We start from the raw sequence: 19,673 nt of genomic DNA, 5'->3' as shown, positions 1-19,673 counted from the left end.
TTGTCACTGCGCCGTTCACTTTTTCACTTCTTTGTCAGTGCATATGTGTTAGTTATGGTTATTTTGAATTGTATATACCTTTTGTGTATCTAATTATTAAATCTGTTCCTTCTCTACCTTGGATCTCTCTTAATTTCGCCCTTCCCTTGATTGAATTATGTATTGATTGGTCCCTTTATTCATTTTCCCTGTTGAGACATTGTTTTTTGCTATTACTTCTCATAAATGAGGCCCTAAATGTGTTTACATCTAATACTCAGGGATAGTTATGTGTGTTTTCAATATTGTAACACAGCAGCAGCTCACCAATATTACTGCAAATATTCTCTGTGACGCCCTCCCATTTCTTATATGTAAGGCCTTGTTTTGATCTTAAAGAAAATTCTTTTATGTATATTGCATGAAACATAAACACAACATTTCTCTGGAAAATGGCTGTACTAGACTCTCACACATCAGGTACATAACAATAAATTAAAGGAAAACAGTATTTAAAACAATCTGTTTTAGAAATATTCAAGGTCATTAGGGCAAAACTCTGGAGAACAGAGCTGACTCTGTCAGGGGGCCCCCTGAAAGGCTGGGGCCCTGGGCCAGAGCCCACTTTACCCATGCATTAAAACGTGTCTGGTCCCTTTAACAATGATCATTAGTGAATTGCTTGAGTTTATATGTTCTTAGTAAATAAATAGGCACAGACCAGGTTCTGCACACAGTGAGCCTGGTTAATGCGTGCAAGTATAAAATAACCGTCCCTTGACCAAACCAACACATAAACGATCATATGCCACAATATTTAATTATACGTTTGCACATTACAATCTTTCTGCATTTATTACTTAAAAACAGACATGATGTTACATTAAAAACATATCACATTAAAATCCCTCAATTGGGCTCTTCAAAATGAATCCACAATATCACAAAAAAAAGGTAAATTATTACACAAATGATAATGATACGCCGTTATGGCCAGCACAACAGAGAAAACGACATACAAGACAATACACTTTGTCATAAATTGCACATCAACTTGTCCCCCACATCAGAAAACACATATTGTGATATATCTAGTACTCTTCTATCTCCAAATCTGTGTCAATCCCTTTGATTGTGCTTTCAAATGCGTCAAGGCCATAGGACAAGTTGTTTGTGCAGTAGGAGCAGGGCCTGGCTGCAGGCTTTATTCTCCCTGTCCTCGGAAGCAGCTAATGTGGACATAACCACCAGCCATGCTCCGCGACCAGTGACCACAGGACTTGCTGTGTTGGGAAAAACAGAGAAAGAGACAGAAAAGGCTCACACACTAATGGAGGAACACAAAGGAGATGGTTCCCCACGCATTACATGTTAAAATGGGGCTCATGTATATATATATCCCAACATATGCAAGACAAAAAACGGTAGTGGTGGATATAGGGGTCGCACATCAAAGAGTAAACATGTAAGATGGGCTGTCAAATACAGAAAGTGTTCAGAACAAATCGAGAAGCAGGGAGATGTAAAGCGGTGCCACTCAGGGTAAATAACTCCCCACTACCCTGGGTGCAGAAACCACAGGAACCAAACTAAAGTACCTGCTAAGTAGTATACAACAAAATATACCCCGGCATTCCTAATATTTGAGTTGCAAATCTATAGCCTTAATGTGGCAGGATTAATGAAATTGAAGTCTGCTTTATCACAGGAAAACACTAGAGATTTGTACATATAACCAGAGATTTGTTTATACAAATATTTCTTGATTTATTCCATACAATTTTTTTTTCAATTCAGCTAAAAGCATTCCAATGACAGTTTTCAACAGGACTGAGTACACTACAAATTCAAATAAGTAATGGTGGAATGACATTCCTTGAATAGTAGTAACGTGAGTCAGTCCTTGTAACCGAACACGAGAACAGCCGACACGTGTTTCGTCACATCTGTGACTTCCTCAAGGCTCTGGAGAGATAATTGTGCAGTGGTTCGCCAATAGTTTCACGTGGTATGTGTGCCATTTCAGATTCCAAATAAGGTCTGAAGGTTCCACCATAAAGGTCCTAGATGGCCTGAGACAGAACCCAGATAGTGCATTCAAAGGGATCTTTTAGAATAAAATTTGTATCTTATGTCCGCGAAAATTCCATGGTAGACAGGTAATACCCGTAGTATCAGTTCATAAGCAACTCCTGATGGACTCTTATAAGCCCATATCTTGAACTCGGAAAAGGCGAACAATTCACGGAAGAGCCGTATTTTCAGTAACACATGACTAGTTGGAAGAGCTATGATAAGCCCCTCTCAGTTTGTGGCAAACCGTCCGCAGTCGTGGACTTTAATGTATCCGAATCGGAAGAGAAAGAAATCTTAACAAACCTATTTTTATTCAGAACATTTTCAGTGAAAAAGTCAGATGTGACAACATTTTACATTACAATTAGCATTTTAATCACAATTATTTAGTTGAAGAATTTTACACTGAAGAATATATTACTCCATGACAAAACGTCACCCCTTCTTGTCCTAAATGTATTTGTGTAGTTACATAAAACAGTCCTGAGACATAACTTGAAACCAAACCATACCAATTTACTCTACCCTTATTGTAACCTTTAATCATACCCCAAATCCTAACCTTAATATAACCACTATCTTGCACTAAGTTTGCTCCTTACCCTACCCATTACTATAGCATATATTCTAACTGTTATCCTAACACAGAGCCACTGAAATTATGCTGCAAGAGAGGACCAAATTATACAACAGGGTTTACTAAATTAAGAGGCAAGAAAATGCTAATTATGGGCCATAATGCAGCACATTTTGTGACAGTATCAGTTCAATATTTTCTCATTTTTAGGTTGAGCCTAACCAGCTCGCATGCGCTGCTCTGCGAGGCATGCTGTATCCACTTCTACGGGCTTTGACCACGCCCTCGCTGCCCATTGGTTAAAGTGTGTGTCCTTCTGAAATGTTTTCTTCAGTATGGCTTTTTGTTGGTATGTGTCCCACCTTCTCGTGTCTTTCTCCGCCCCTGGAGTATTGGCCTATTGTGGTATCCTTTCTCTGACGGCTTTATCCTATATGTTTGTGCACTCTTTACAGCTTGTACTCTGTTTAATAAACGCAGTGGCCGATTTGCCTTTCTTTTCTATTTATGTACTTTTGTAGCATTTGCGGAACGCCGTGCTTTAGCTTCACCTTTTTAAATCTAAAGCTCAGCATGCCGCAAATGCTACAAAAGTAAATAACTAGAAAGAAAGGGAAGTGGACGCCTTTACATCATTGCTGGCTCTGCAGCATGTATGTTGGCTTTAGCTTTAAACATGGAGAACGTCTGCCTTTCTTTTCTATTTATTTACTTTTGTTCCATTCGCGGCACACCTCGCTTTAGCTTTAAACTTGTGAAGTTAAAGCCTCCATGGCACCGGAATCCGCAACAAAGCCCTAGAATGGATCCGCTCCTTCCTCACCGGCTGAACACAGAGAGTCAGACTTCCGCAGTTCTACTCAGAACCCACAGGGATCAGCTGCCGAGTGCTTCAGGGCTCCTCCCTGAGCCCACCCTCTTCTACATCTACATGGCCTCACATGCAACCATCAACAGAAACCACGGCCTCAACATCGTCTCCTACGCTGACGACACCCATCTAATTCTGAAACTGAAAGACTGAAAACAGAAAGAGACAAAGTGATGCGTTGGCCCTGGGATGCGTAAAGTCAGAGGTGCATCTGAAACTGGATGATGCATTGCGCAGTCAGCGAAGTGGTGTCTGCAATTCGGGCAGCAGCGGCGATGCATAGGTGTCCAGGGAAATGTGCCAGGTCCAATCAGTACAACTTTGTTGGTGGGTGGATTTTCTTGGTTGCAGCACTTGGTACTCACTTTCAAGGGCCCAGGACTGGATTGGCACCACTTGGCAGAGCAGGACTCACATCAGACAGAGTCCAGGTGCTGGTTGCAGGTTGAACAGAGAAGTCTTTGATATCCCTGAGACTTCAGAAAACAGGAGGCACACCAACAAGCTCTTGGAGATACTTTGGTTCTGGGATGCAGATATGCAGGTTCGGTCCTTCTCACTCCCAGGCAAGAGGAAGCATGCCAACACAGCAAAGCAGTTCAGCAAAGTGGCAGTACATTCAGCAGTGCAGCAGTCATTCTTCCTGGTAGAATGTCCTCAGTTCCAGAAGTGTTCTGAGTTCATGGTGTTATAGGTCCAGTACTTATGCCCAGTTGGACCTGTGAAGTGGGGAAGCCTTCAAAGAGATGTTTGGAAGTGCACTGAGTCCCTTTCTTTCCTGCCCTGGCTCCAGACTCACTACAGGGGGTATGCACCCCTTTGTGTGGGGACAGAACACATCCCTTTCAGTTGTAAGTGTCAGCTCCTCCCACCAACCGTGATCAGGATGATCCATCAGCATGCAGATGGCCACTCCATCACATCTAGCCTTCCTTTGTGTATGGCTCTCTAGAGGGAATGCAGGAAGCCAACTGTCACCCACCCCAGACGTGTATTCCAGAGACAGGCAGAATGCAACAAAATGATTACAGAACGAAAATGCTAACTTTCTAAAAGTGGCATTTTCATAATTGCAATTTAAAAAACTACTTCACCATACATTGTGTTTTTAAATTGTGATATCAGAGACACCAAATTTGAGGGTCCCATCTCTTCCCAAATGGGAATTACACTTATAAATTGTATTAAAGCAATCCCAATGTTATCCTATGGGAGAGATAGCGCTTGCAGTAGTGAAAAACGAATTTAAGAGTATTTCACTACCAGGACATGCCAAACTTAAAAGTACATGTCCTACTTTTTATATACACCGCACCCTGCCCATGGGCTGTCTAGGGCCTACCTAAAGGGTGACCTACATGTAAGAAAACAGAAGGTCTGGGCCTGGCAAGTAGGTTAATTTGCCAGGTGGAAATGGTCATTTAAAACTGCACACAAAGGCTTTGCAGTGGCAGGCCTGAGACTTGTTCAAAGAGCTGCTTAAGTTGGTGGTACAATCAGTGCTGCACGCCCACTAGTAGCATTTGCTTTAGAGGCTCTGGGCACATGTAGTGAGCTTTACCAGGGACTTACAAGCAAATCAGATATGCCGATTGTGGATAAACACATGTTGCCATGTTTTAAGTAAAGAGTACATGCACTTTAGTACTGGTCAGCAGTGGCAAAGTGCTCAGATTCCTAAAGCCAGCAAAAACAAATTCAGCACAAGAGTCAGAAACAGGTCAGAAGGCAAAAAGTAAGGGGAAACCATGCCAAGGAAGCAGAGAGTTGGGAAACCTATGGGCCCCTTGGAAGTTCTCTTCACTAAGGCAGAAGAACCTGGATAGACCATAAGCATTGGCGTGGTCTGTTCCAGAACAGTGTGCCACCGCAAAGTCCCTTCGCTGTAGGGGGATGGATCACCTCAATAGTTTGGGATTCTCACCCCTCATTTGCATTAACCATCTGAGGGGTCTGTGGTCTGTCTGAACCTGGAAGTGAGTGCCAAACAGGTATGGCCTTCACTTCTTCAGTGCCAAGACCACAGCTAAGGCTTCCCTTTCTATTGCGCTCCATCTCTGTTCCCTGGAGAGTAACCTACTGATGAAGACTACAGGTTGATCTAGCTACTTGACAAAAGAGGGCTTCTGTAAGGCAGCATATGGAGAAATCAGTACCAGGGGAAAAAGAAACATCAAAACAAATAGAACTGATATCTCCATAGAATCTATTAGGGTGTAACTCCAACTAGTCTGCTGGGTAATAACTTCACTTACTTATTTAAAGAATATGACTTCATGAGTCAGACATTCTCAACAATTCAATTATTGTGATGATACTCTCAATTTTGTCATATAATACTTAATTTTATAATTCAACAAAGGTTAATCGTATAACAAAGTGCTTCATATCACGAATTCCATAACATCTCCCAACTCAAAAATGTCAAAGTGAGATGTAGTTACTCACAATGTTTCATATACAAACAATTTATGACAGGATCCCCATCACTACGCTCAGGTTAAAATATCACACCCATACTATTACCTGCCATACTACATACACTATCGCATTCACACCAAAGCCAATTAAAAACATACCACAGTATCCCACCAGTTCATGGTTTGAAATAGTTATCAGTATATCCAGTAATTTACTTGAAATAGTCAAATTGCCTAACTATACACAGAGGTTCAATATCTATATCACTTTAAGCATACTTATTTGCAAAACATTTATAAAACTAGTAACTTAATATATCCTCTTTAGTTATTAGCCTTGGTTTAAATCCAGGTTGAAGTTTGTGTCAATGCACATTTCGGTGAAGCACGGATGTGAGCTATCATCTTCAGGGTGCAGAATGATGGGCAGAAAAAATTGCAGCAGTCATATAGGTCAAGGGGAAGTGGGATCTGTCCCAAAAGATGGAGAATATTAGGATAACAGCTTCCTTGCTGGACTCGCCAATTGTGCGAACAGAATATGCTCCCACGGGGAAAAAACAGCGGGTTCAAAAATGGGGTCTGGTCCTTTCTTGAAACTATCGAGAGTCAAGGCGAAAAAGAAGAAAATGGAGTAATTTTTCAAAAAGAGGCAACACTCTGAGGAAGACCCTTGGGTGGATAAAGGTCTTCAAGTAGTTCACGTAGGGTGAGGGATCCACTTTCCTCAACCCGTGATGCAGGCAGGGGCTCAAGGGTCGAAGGATATCCAGATGGGGTCAGTCCCAGAGAAAGGTCCATGACGCAATGTCAGGTTGATCCAGGCCCTCTTCGTTCAGCTGTGAGATCATGCCCCCATGGCATGCTCTGAGGCATCTGTCTCCACAACAAAGTCTTGGGAGAAGTCAGGGGCCTTGAACACGGGTGCTGGGCACATGCTCTCCAGGGTGTGAAAAACTTTCTGGCACGCCTTTGTCCAGGTCACAGGTTTGGCTGCTTCTTGGAAGTCAGCTCTGTCAAGGGGGAAACAATGGTGTCATTTCCCTTGATGAATTTTCTGTAATAGCCAGTGAGGCCTAAGAAGACTATCACTTCTGTCTGGGTTTTGTGGGGTTCCCAAGCCAGAATGGTTTCTATTTTTGGCTGAAGGGGTTGCACCTTGCCACCCCCTACTTGGTGCCCCATGTATACCACAGAACCATGCCCTATCTGGCATTTACCGGCCTTGATAGTCCAGCCTACACTCTGCAGAACCCGAAGCACTTCCTGGAGGTGGCACAGGTGGTCATTCCAAATTGAATTAAAGACCCCAATGTTGTCTATGTAGGCGGCACTGAAGTTTTCCAACCCAGCCAGGACCTGGTGGGTCAACCTCTGGAAATGGCAAATGGCTTTTTTCAGCCCAACACACATGACCCAGAACTGGAAGTGCCCTTCTGGTGTAGAGAACACAGACTTCTCTTTAGCCCCCTTCTTAAAGGCAATCTTCCAGTATCCAGACTTTAGGTCAAATGTGCTGAGGAACTTGGCAGCTCCAAGCAGATCTTTGAGCTCATCTGCTCTGGGGATGGGATGTGTATCGGTCTCGGTGACCACATTGAGCTCACTGTAGTCTGCACATAACCCAGGTTCAGGTGTCACACCTGGCGGGGCTGCCTTGGGGACCAACACCACTGGGCTGGACCAAGGGCTGTTTGAGGGCTCAGTAACCCTTAACACCAGCATCTTAGAGACCTCATATTTGATGGCAGCTCTCACCTTGTCAGATCATCTGTAAATTTTGTTCTTCACAGACATGCTGTCCCAGTATCAATATCATGGGTGCACCATGAAGAGACTCCTGAGGTAAGTGAGAACAGAGATGCAAACTGTCCCAGCAGCTGGTGGCTCTCTGATGATCTTGTTGATCTAGAGTCAAAGTAGGGGAGAGGATTACAGCCTCCACTGACCCATCCTGCTTTTTGTAAGAAAGGAGGTTGGGGAGAGGTTCACTGTGCTCTTCCATCTCATCATCAGTGACCAAGAGCATGGTAAGCTCAGACCTCTCGGAGGGGGGCTTGAGGCAATTGACATTAAGGACCCTTAAAGGGTTCCTGGGAGTTTTGAGGCCCTCCAAGTAGGTGACATCACTCTTGCACTCCTTCACCTCATAAGGCCCAGGCCAATGGTCTTGCATGGGCTTGGGTTCCACAGACTCCATCACTCACAACTTTTAGGCTAGGCTGAAACTCAAACAGAGAGGTATTCTGCATTTCATGTCCTCCTGGCTAGCTTCCAGAATCTCCTCTGTGAGTTTCCAGAAGGGGCTGTTTAGTTGTGGAATGCAAGTATGTAGCTGACTACATCATTGGATGGCTTCTTGGGAGCTTGCTCCTAGTCTTCATTCAGCAAACTGAGAGGTTTTCTCACAGGGTGCCCATACAGAAGTTATTATTATTATTAGTCGGATTTGTATTGCGTATAGCTGCCCCAGCGACAGGGTGTCCCAGCGCCACCAAAGACCAAAGACATGAACCCAGGAGAGAAAATGCAGAGTTAACCATGGAAAACGGGGGAAAGCCAGGTCTTTATGGCTTTGTGAAAAGCCAGATGAATCTGGATTGCTCTGATGGAGGCAGGGAGCGAATTCCAGAGTTTCGCCGCCAAACTACGAAATGAGTGACCACCAGCTCTGGCTTTCGAGACACGAGGAATGCAGACCAGCGCTTGGTCAGCGGATCTCAGAGGGCGCCCTGGCACATAAAACTCTAGCAAGTTGGACAGCCCCGAAGGAGCCTGAAGAGTCAAGATCTTATGCGACACGCAGAGAGCCTTAAACTGAATGCGCTTTTCAACAGGCAACCAATGAAGTTTAGGGAGTATGTGAGCTACTGAGCAGGATTTCGGAAGTGCCACCAGTAGACGAGCTGCTGCATTCTGTACCCTGTGCAGGCGCTTAATGCTGGCCTTGTTAGCGCCCAAATAGAGGGCATTCCCATAGTCCAGTCGGGACAAAATTGACGCCTGGACAATGGTTTGTCGCACCTTGGGAGGGAAAAAAACCAGCAATGGTTTCAAGCCATGCAGAAGCCCAAAACAAACCCAAGGCTGAAGGGCTGAAGCCATTCTCCTTCTGAAATACGTCCCTGTAAGTGAACAAAAGACATGGCAGGAGGTTGTCCCGCTTATGCCTCATGGGTTCAGGTAGAGCTATAATCATGCCTTTTATGGTTTGTTTGAATCTTTCAACCAACCCATTGGTTTGGGGGTGGTAGGGAGTGGAGAACTTGTAGATTACCCCACTCTCCCCCCACATGGCGATCATGTACCCAGACATGATGTTGGTACCTCGGACAGATACCGCCTCCTTGTGGAAACACACATGGGTAAAGATCCCCATTAGTGCCCTGGCCACGGTGGGTGCCGTCACAGACCTCAGAGGGATAGCTACTGGGTCTGCTAAGACCAGAACAAATCTGTTGTCCGTGGCTGTCTTGAGGGTCCAGGTGCCCAACAATGTCAATATGCACTCTCTCAAAAGGGTTGCTAACAACAGGGAAAGGTTACAGGGGTTCCTTGCACTTACACTCTGACTTGCCGCTCGCCTGGTAGGACAGAACTTAAAGAATGAAACTGAGGCCTACCTTATTTAAGACCAATAGAAGTGGGTGACAAGCCTGTCACAGGTCTTGTCTTGCCCCAAATGCCCTACCTGTGGCATATCATGATCCAGCCCCAGTACGAAGGCCCTGAAGCACTGGGGTACACCAGCAGATTTGTTGCACCAGGCTCAGGAGCCTCAGGCTCACTTTACAGGAGACAATTCTCCCAGTAAATCAGGTGTTTGCCAGAGGCGTCCCCAGTTGCCTGGGTCTTAGCCCGCTGCCAAAGACCCACAAGAGTAGGGCACTCCTTCTACACCCTGCAGGACTCCTTCCAGGTGGGACTCCCTTCCTTCTGCTAGTTGGACAGCTCACGCAGGTTTCCCAGTTCAGCCACATCCACCCGGTGGGTCCCACATCCGTCCCTCTCAGGGTCAGCCTTATCCCAGACCAAGGAGCAGGTTTCCAGTGCCCTTTACCTTTCCTCTTCTTGGCAGGCACCTGGGAAATTCTTCCAGGCTCCAGGTCCTCCTGACCACACTCTTGAACTGCCATGGACCTTGTAGTCAGGTACACCTACTGAGGCAACCCTAACATCACCAAGTGTGACCTGTGCTCTACCTCCTTCCAGGCGGTATGCTCTAAGTCATTGCCAAGCAGACAATCCACAGGCATGTACGTGCTGACAGCTACCCTCAAGGAACCTGAGACCTTTCCATTCAAACTGAGCCAGAGCCACTGGATGGTGACTCTCACAGATGTCAGCTGCAACAACTTGGTGGAACACATTAGGGACTACCTGCTCTGAATACACCAGATGGTAATCATACTGACTCCTGTGTCTCTCAGAGCCTTCACCCTCTGCCCAATAATGGTGACCCACTGCCAGTATATCCTAGAATTATTAGGCATGTGGGTTCTCTGCACCATCTCTCCATCACACAGGGACACTAGGGTAATCTCACCTCTTTCCCCATCACTAGATGAGACAAACTCCTCCTCAAGCACTACACTAGCCAGCCCCATTGAAGCCCACCAGTGGGAGGAATGTGATTGCTTGGGACACTTGTCAACCCACTTGTAGCGCCCTTCCTGGTTACACTCATTCAATTAGGGGCGGCCTTCCCTGCAGACTTACTGTCAGGGAACCATTTCTTCTTCTTCTCAGCAGAGGAATGGGAGTCCTGATTCGAAGGACTTTTTAGGGGCCTTATGGAGAACTCCTTGTTTTGTTTTTGCCCCTCTTGCTCTTATGGTGAGGACCCTGGTTCTCATGAGGACCCTGCCCATCCCCCCCGGATACCTTTTGTGGGCCCTGGTGCTGACCCAGCGGTTGGCTTCCTTAGCAGACTCCCTGGGGTCAGAAAGCTTACTATCAATCAAATGCTGCAGATCTGGAAAACAAAGAATAAACATGTTCTGTTTTGCAATCAAGTTATGTAACCCTTGATAATCCTTAACATCACTGCCCTTCACTCAACCATCCAGTGCCTTGCAAAAAGAATCAACACAATCCTCCCAGGTATGCTGGGGTAATAGTTTCAAACTGTGCCTAAACTTCTGCATGTACGTCTCTGGGGTCCCACCATTTTCCCTGATTAGGGTTCCTCTCATGGAAGGATACCTCATCCTGTCACTCCAGCCAGTAGGGTTTCCCTCCCCTCAGTAGGGATATGTTTCCACAGACTAGTCCCCCAATTACATGTCAAGTATCTTGTGCATCTGCAAAGCAATCTTATACACATCAAATTGTCTGTCTATGTCATCTCCCACTCAATAGTCAAGGCACCAGACCCTTAGGTATGTGTACTCTCTTGTCAGAAGACACTGAAGAAATGTTGCCACCATGCTGGCTAAGCTCAGCCCTCCTGTCCTCAATGTCCAGCTCTTTGAGGCTCCTCTCATGCACCAAACTCTCCACAGTAATTTTACCCTCCATTTTGAGCTTAGACAGCTCCAATTTTAATGTTCTTTCCTCTCTCCTGTCCTCCAGCTTCTTCCCCTGGGGACAGGCCTCTGGATGATACACTGCTCCCTGCCCTGGTGGAAACCACTGCCACAGACAGTCCCAAATTCTCCAGTGAATTCTGGCCCAGCTTCTCATCAGCATCCAGTTCCTCATCCTCCTCTGGGTTTACTGGTGCTGCATCATGAGCTTCTACTCTGGCCCTCAGAGCCTTTTGCAGCTACACCTTCCTGGTGAAGACCTTTTTGGAAAGTTCAACCCCCCTTGCAGAAGTATTTGAGCTTGGCCACAGTACAGCTCTCAAGTTTGTCCAGCTCAAAATCCATTTTTGCAGGTGCAGCTGCAACCTTCTCCAGTCAGATACATGATTTTGGGAAAAATTAAAAATGGCAATCAGGAAAAATTTGAAAAGGTTCAAGTTGTTCTTTGATATGGATAGTTGTGCACACAAATTCTGTATGGCCCAGCACAAATACAAGGCCTATTAACACCACTGATCACCAATGTTAGAAATTCGGTTTCTGGTTGGCAGCGGTATGTACCCTGCACAAGCAGATACCACAATCCTAGTCAGGGAAAGTCAGTGACACATTTTAAATTAACCTGTACTCACCCTCTGGTAGCTTAGCACAGAGCAGTCAGGCTTAACTTAAGAGGTAATGTGTTAGGTATTTGTGCAACACATCAAGCAGTAACACAGAGAAAACACCACAAAAAGACTCCACAGCATTATAGAAAAATAGTATATATTTTTATGAGTAAACAAGACGAAAACTACAAAAATCCAATAAATAGAAGTCAAGATATACATTTTGAAATAATAAAATAAGTTGTAGTGCACCATAATGCCCAGTCCAGACCTAATGTCTTTGTCACAGCAAGATTTTTGGGCTGCGGATCATTTCGATGGATAAGCTAGGTAGTTGTTTTTTAAAAATAGCTTTATTGTAAACTAAAATAAAACTTTAAATATGTTTACATTTCTCAAAAAAATAAGGTTTTTTAATATTGTTCTAAGAATTGTTTTATGTTATGGCTTGTGAGTTTCATTAGGGAGTATGGGTAATGTTTTTGTGGGTGTTGAATGTAATTATTGTGTATGTTGTTTTTAAGTTTAAAGAATGGAGTTTTTTTGTAGGGGTTCATATTTTGTGGGTATTGCTTCATTTATAAGTGATTAAATAAATATTTTTGCAACTTCTACTATTTGAAATGTTATTTATTTTTGTGTATATAAAAAAGTTATTTTTTTAATGTTGACGTTCATGCATCAAGGGTTGTATAATTTTCGTTTTATGTTTAAATTACCTGTTGAGTGGTTTACTGGGAAACAGGAAAGGCAGTGTTTTATTGCTAATTTTATTTTAAACATTTACATTTTTTTGTTTAATATATTGTGCTTCTGGTTTTGATTATAACTAAATTATAACAAATGGGGTACATGTAATTAGGAAGCTGCATTTTTAAAATTAGGAAATGTTAAATGTCTATTTTATATAATATATGATATATTAATTTAAAATAATGTAGTAATTTGGGTTGATGGTCATATATTTTAGTAAGCATCATGCATAGGGTGTTTTTAAATATATGTAACTGTCAACTGCAAATGATTTTGTTTTATAAATATATTTTATTCTAACACCTCCTTCTTCCTTCTTGAAAAGGCAGGGCCTTATTTAGAATTCAACAGTCTGCATGCACCGCCACAAACATATCTAATTATTACAAAAGCATTATGGCCTTCGGCATTTGTAATACAGCGGACAAGGTATATGGCACGTTTTGATGGAGTATCCCTTCCACCAAACTCTAAATAAGGCATATATAAAATATTTTTTACCAAAGAGTCAGAATAGTACATTCATCCCCATCTACTCTCACATTCAAATGTATACACTTTGGCAATATTTATTATACTGGCGGTAGATCAGTAAATAACACAATAAGAGAGCAACCCCTCAAATCAATGGGACAGGGCAGATATGAAACATTCAAATAAAAATTTCTACAAAGCTGCAACTTACTATTAACAAGCATTTGCAATGCAATCGGTCTCGCCTTTGGGACCTTATATGTATTTAGCCATGCAGCACATTAGCCTGGGTGCTGAAACATCTACTGTTCTTTAACATGGTAGGAAAATAAGCACCAATCTGCCAGACACGCCTGGAATGGGAACACATGGAGAGAAATATTGCCTTTCAGCAGGAAATGGTATAGCCCAAAGTTCTGTTTTCAATATAAAATCAGGGCCTTCAAAATACAAGATTTGAAAAAAAATATTATTGTCTACGGGTGCTCATGGAAGACAATTTCTATGGACTGGAATCTAGAGAACGCTAAAGTGATTCTGGTATTTTACTGACCTCCGCTGGTCGTTTTCTATCAAGAAAGTTAAATGGAGACAGATGCCAGAAATATTTCAAAAAAGGAAAGTCCCTCAGCAGAAAGCAATTCGGGTTTTTTACTGACCTTGCTGGACGTTTTTCATCAAGACAGTTAAATAGAGGCAGTTGAACAGAAAAGAAGGTCCCCAAGCAGAAGCAGACAAGTCCTAGGGCTGATCTCCAGAGCCCACACAGTCAATACACATATAAGTATATACTAAAGTACATAAGTATATACTAAAGTATATACAAGAGGTCTCGAATGCTCGACCTAAAAAACAACTTGTGTCATTTGAATCCACCACACATGAAAGTTGATCACTTACCCGTTATTCTACAGTCACTGCTCTTGCATGTGCAGGCGCTATGTACCATAAAATGGCAAAATCAAAGTTCTATACCAGCTCCCTCATCATATATATTGTCTATCTATATCTTGTAGTACTCCAGAATTCCAAGAATAAACCTGAATTACTACTGACTTACTTCTGAAATTCATGAAAAAGCCAGGGGCACTACAAGAGTAAGTCACACTTACTAATACACCAGTCTTTGTAAGGGTTGTCTTTTTTTGGGCCTGAAAACATATATATACTTGCTTTCAAACTTCGAAAAGTTAGTGCATTGCGAAATTCTTTTGGAGGCATCATGAACTTCAAGCAGCATGCTAGAATTAACAGTCATGTTAATTCTAGCCGCTCGTAGTCGGGAACTGTGGCTGTTGGCGAACGCTGAGGAGACACTACGGAGGAGTGACTGAAATCCCTTTTAATGGAGTTTTAACTGGAGCTTTTTAAAAGACTGGAAGAAGAGTTCACCTAGCACTACATACTCTGGAACTGAATATCCGTCCCGGGACTGCGAGGCCCAGGCTGCCCTGCAACGCAAATCCGCAGCGCACCTGGTGCCTCTTCCTGGCCCCTCCCCTCGTTACCAGGCTCGTGAAAACGACTCTCGGCCCCCGCTTCGCGGGCGCCGCTCGTAGTCGGGAACTGTGGCTGTTGGCGAACGCTGAGGAGACACTACGGAGGAGTGACTGAAATCCCTTTTAATGGAGTTTTAACTGGAGCTTTTTAAAAGACTGGAAGAAGAGTTCACCTAGCGCTACATACTCTGGAACTGAATATCCGTCCCGGGACTGCGAGGCCCAGGCTGCCCTGCAACGCAAATCCGCAGCGCACCTGGTGCCTCTTCCTGGCCCCTCCCCTCGTTACCAGGCTCGTGAAAACGACTCGCGGCCCCCGCTTTGCGGGAGCCGCTCGTAGTCGGGAACTGTGGCTGTTGGCGAACGCTGAGGAGACACTACGGAGGAGTGACTGAAATCTCTTTTAATGGAGTTTTAACTGGAGCTTTTTAAAAGACTGGAAGAAGAGTTCACCTAGCGCTACATACTCTGGAACTGAATATCCGTCCCGGGACTGCGAGGCCCAGGCTGCCCTGCAACGCAAATCTGCAGCGCACCTGGTGCCCCTTCCCGGCCCCTCCCCCTCAGGTTACATATCTGACACTGACTCCCGCGTACGCGGGACGCGAGCGGGGCGCAGACCGGGGCTAAGCCCGGGCAAAGGGCGGGCCGTCTGTGGCCGTCCGAGGACGATTGAGGACGGGCCGGGCCACCCCCCTAAATATTTTTTAGACTTGCCAATTGTGTATTCCTAAATTTGTTGTCATAACCATATCATACGGTCATTGTCGATATTTCATCCAGGGTTTCCCTTCACCACGGTCTTTGAAAATGTCTTCATGCTCTGGGAAATCCCGCACCCTATTGGTAAACACATCTAAAGGCCTGGTTACCGGCACTATTGATCATTTTTTTAAACGTGTGACTACAGTTTTGGAAAAGGAGATTGCGGACACAGAGAAGCGACTCTCACTAGACTTGTTAACGGGTAAACGATCTTCCTTGGGTAGAATTGGGAATGCTCTTTCCCCTGGGGTGGCAGCGAAGGAGATAAGTGTTCCTGGTTCTTACTCCATGTTTGAACGGGAAGGAATGAACACTGAAACTAATCGCTCTCCTGCGATCCTTAACCCTGTTCATACATCGAGTTCAACCATTTCCGGGTTATCAGACTCGCCGAATTTGGACATATCGTCCCCATCGAGTTTAGGGCCTTCTGACCCCAGGCATAACGTAAGAAAGAGGCGAGGTTCACCCATTATATCATCTAGGACAAAAAAGGAGAAAGCAAAATTGCAACCTAAAAAGCTGACATCCTTAGAGTCCATGGAAATAACTAACCCACCTGTAATTACCACTACTACAGGGCTTGCATCTGGTCAGGATTTTGTGGGTGAACTACTTAATAAAATAGAGATTATGGTTAAGTCCCTACTACTTCCTCTATTAGAGAGGACTAGATTAATGACACTGCACCTTGATGATCTGGGCAAACAGCAGCAAGAGAATAGTGTAGTCCTAACCGAATTAGCTAGGGCGCAGACAAGAAACATCCCGTCTGACTCAGATGTTTCTCCCATCCGGCCCTTACAACAACCATCAACCAGTGGCATCGTTACGAACAGTCATAATGTTTTGGGTAAAAAAACCCTGGGAAAGTCAGCCAAAGAAATTAAAGGCAAAGGTGCCACTAACTCCTGTGGTAAAGAATCAGGAAGACAAACAAAGAGGGCTGACAACACTAAAATTGATGAGACTGGAAACGCCGAAAAAGTAGTAGGGAATAAAACCCTTATGGTTACTAATAATATCCCTCTAAAAAATAGACAAGATAACGGAAATGGTGAGGATCTTAATCAGCCACTCTCCACTCTTCTGAGTGGAAGAGTGGATTTACCCCCAGAATCAGCACCATATACTATCATTATGACGGGAGTACCACAACTCCCAGAAGGAACAAGGGAGGACTATTATGCTCTAAGAAACAAAACTATATATTGGTTAAAACAAAACAGACCCCTCCCAGCGCACATAAATGGAGAAATTTTAATGGTAAGACGCACGTCTTGGGTGGGATCAAGACCAAAAGACAGGAAGGGGGATGTCATAATCATAAATTTTAGGGATCACAGAGCAGTCAGATATGTTGGTGACTGGTACGAAGCTAGAGGGGGGGACGGCATTCTTACCCATTATGTTAATTATTTTTATCCACAAGAATTGATTTCCCAATTAAAACCGTTTCCTGTAAAAGACCATCTTGTAGGTTGGAAGGAACTCAATTATCAACCTTCTCTTCCTCATCCTTGCAACTATATCCCCAATCCACCTCTTTTTAGGGGACCACAGAACAATGCCCATTATTATTATCAAAGGCCCATTGCACCACCCCACAAAGCGAACCTCTATCCTTATCAGGACTATAGCGTGCCTACTTCTAATCACTTCCTCCCACTTTACGATCTGGAAAGTGTAGACTGACTCATTGAAGTTGAGTCCCGGCTCCAAAAATCCTTTTCTCCAGCACCCATCACGCCCAAAGAGGTAGCTAAATTGAGCGTTGATACAGAAAGGCAAGAATTTGAAAATAGTAATTATTTACAATTGCCTACTTTGCCTTTCATTGGAGGAGCAGATACTACCGTTCACGGCAATAGTTCCCGCAGCGGATCTTTAGATTCGGGAAATCGTTCCCTGGGAGTCTGGGAGATCTTACCCGCAGAAGAAATAGTCAGTGTTAATAAAATCTGCGATCCTAGAAAGGACGCTCTAACACTACAAATTATGTCCTGGAACATAGCGGGTTTACGCACGAAAATAATGGATGGAAGTGCAATGGACTTTCTGCAGGACTATCATGTCATAGCCTTGCAGGAGACATGGACCACTAATGAAATGCATATGACAGGTTATAAAACATACTTCTCTCCAGCAGTTGCAGGCTCATATGGTAGGGCTAAGGGTGGCCTAACGATATATATAAAAAACACTATACCAGGATTAGAAGTCAAGGAACTTAGCCTACAGCCTAACTACCAGATCCTGAGGTTATTGTTTCCAAAGAAAAAAACGATCTTCCTGGTCAATACCTATGACAATCTGCCCGATACTGAGAGAATAAATACCTTTGGGGTCCTTCGGAACAAACTTTCCTCTCTCCAAAAGAAAACACAAGGGTTAGAGGCCCCAATCATTGTTTGGGGAGGTGATTTTAACCATCATCCTTGTGCCGTGGAAAATAGCAAGATCTGCGGCATAGTGGACGAAACAGAAACCTATACCACCCATTTCAGTCATTCTAGGGCAGGGGATTTCTTAAATGAGCTTCTGTCAGAACTAGGATTAGTGATACTAAATAAAACGGATATTAGCACTGGACAATTACAGCCAACCTATGTGGGCAGGGGATGGGAGTCAACCATTGATTATATATTGGTTTCAGCCGCCCTTGTGAGTAAGGCGCAGGAATTTAGATTAGTCGTTAACACGCTAAGCGATCACGTTGCCCTGGTTTTTGATCTAGTGATGGATTTGGGAAATTTAACCCCTCATCTGCTGATGACTGCACTTGCACAGAATAATTTAACCCTAACAAAAATCAATGGCTACGCCATAGGTTGGGGCAAGATAGAGCCAGCAGACTTGACAAAAAAGGTGGTACTTGCGGAATTCCCCGCTGTAATGAAGTGCCTAGAGGAGGAGATAGGCGAGGAGGAAGTTCTGAAAAACTTCAGTAAAATCTTGGTGAAAGTAAACGATTGTCTAAAACATAAGAAGAAAGGGAGCAAGGGGGGGAAGAAAGGATGGTTTAATCGAGACTGTACCTTGGCTCATAAAGCCTTAAAAAAATCCCTGATGAATTCCGTTAGAGACAAAGAGGAGATTCGCTCCCTAAGAAGGTCATATAGATTAGCCTGTAAAACAAGAAAACAGGAAATAAAAAAAGCACTTTGGGATCAATTATATGAGTCCGCCAGGAATAAAAATAGTGTGGAGTTTTGGAAGGTAGTGAAGACACCCTTTCTGGTAGATGTAAATGATCAGCCAACAATAGAAGTAACAATAGAAGGCCCAGCATGGGTCAATCATTTCTCCAAAGTCTTCGGTAAATTACCAGGAGCTGAACTACCAGCGGAGACTAATCAGAATTCACAAGGTAATCTATTCCCTATACCTATAAATTTTGGAATTACTGAAGTCACAAATGCCGTTAAAATGAGTAAATGCGGAAAAGCTCCGGGCCCGGATGGCGTCCCAGTCGATTTTTTTAAATTTAACTTAGACTTGTGGGCTCCAATTTTAAAGAGGGTCTTTGATGCGGTCATGAAGTGTGGACTAATGGAAACCTGGACCCATTCGATCATGGTCCCTATTTTCAAGAAGGGAAACAGGGAGGAGGTGACTTGTTATCGCCCAATTTCATTACTGGACTCGCTTGGAAAAGTACTGGGGAGAGTCTTTCTCCAACGTTTACAGGAATGGGCTGATGACCAAAAAATACTATCCGATATCCAATATGGTTTCAGGGAGGGTTTTGGAACCACGGAACAGGCTTTGAACCTAGCCCTCATAATGGGAAAATACGTGTCGGCAAAGCAAGGAAGGCTCTATATGGTCTATGTTGACCTATCTGCAGCCTTCGACTGCGTTTCCCACTCAAAACTCTGGGCAGTCCTCACGGACATGGGTATCGACCCAACACTTGTAGACCTCCTTCGTGCATTGTATTCTGATGCTTCCTCTAGGGTTCGTTTTGGAACACGGGGAGAATTATCAGAATCATTTAAGGTGGAGCGGGGTGTTAGACAGGGTTGTGTCCTGGCCCCCTTCTTGTTCTCCCTCTACACTAACGGTCTTGAGGTAGAGATGCTGAGGGGTTGCCAGGACCTCCCTCGAGTGAAAAATCGTC

This window comes from Triturus cristatus, chromosome 10, assembly GCF_964204655.1.
Source record: "Triturus cristatus chromosome 10, aTriCri1.1, whole genome shotgun sequence".
Lineage (NCBI taxonomy): Eukaryota > Metazoa > Chordata > Amphibia > Caudata > Salamandridae > Triturus > Triturus cristatus.
The sequence above is the reverse complement of the archived record's forward strand: the minus strand, read 5'-3'. Positions refer to the sequence as shown.